This window comes from Magnolia sinica, chromosome 18 (genome assembly GCF_029962835.1).
Source record: "Magnolia sinica isolate HGM2019 chromosome 18, MsV1, whole genome shotgun sequence".
Taxonomy (NCBI): domain Eukaryota; kingdom Viridiplantae; phylum Streptophyta; class Magnoliopsida; order Magnoliales; family Magnoliaceae; genus Magnolia; species Magnolia sinica.
In genome coordinates, this window is record NC_080590.1 from 18,610,773 (window position 1) to 18,611,732 (window position 960).

Genomic DNA, 960 nt, shown 5'->3' on the forward strand with positions numbered 1-960 from the left:
ATTTCGTGGGCCTCACTATGATGTATATATTGCATTCATGTCATTTATCCATCTTAAATAATCATTTTATGAAATAAGACAAAAATAAAACGAATCTAAAGCGGAAATGATCCTCACCATCGCGGGTAATGGTGATTGAACTTCTGCCATTGAAAACTTATAAGGGTTGACAAATGTATTGGATCAAGCTATATTTTTCCTTTTATCTATGATTGTTTTAAATTATGAACAAGTTAGATAACAAATAAACATCACGGTGGGCTCTAAAATGATTTCAACAATGGGCGTTATTATCCTTAATGCTTTTTTTGATGTGGTTTACTTGAGATTTCTATGGTGGGCATCTCTCCTATTAATGAGCATTGTCCATTCGATGTTTGAATAAATGAAATTGAAAAGTAACCCATACTCTTTGCTTGAACAACATTGATATGTTAGATAATTGAATTCCATAAAGTAATCATTAGAGACAAAATTATTATTAGAAAATTAAGTTTAAATTTTCATTTTGATTATTACTAAAAAAATTAATTTAAAAATTAAGTTTAAATTTTCATTTTCATTATTACTACAAAAATAAGTTTAAATTTTCATTTTGATTATTACTAAAAAATTAAGTTTAAAATTTCATTTTATATGTACAACTTTGAGTAAATCATGGTTACTACCGCACTGGATGTTGCAACCCTAGCCATCCATTTGGTTCAAGAAAACTATATGATTGCCGCTGAGGATAAAATATATAATTCCTCTTGACATAGACTCACTGTCATATGATGTTGTTGTGTCACCCACAACTCGTGCTAGCTGGCCATTCATTTGATGGATGAGAGTGCCTTATGTGTGCAAATTATTGTAAATAACTCACCCTGGACTCTTTAGATTTGAAACCCCCCTAAATTAGAAATCCTTGTATTGGAATTTAATCACTAAATCAACTTTAATATCTTTAATTAGTAT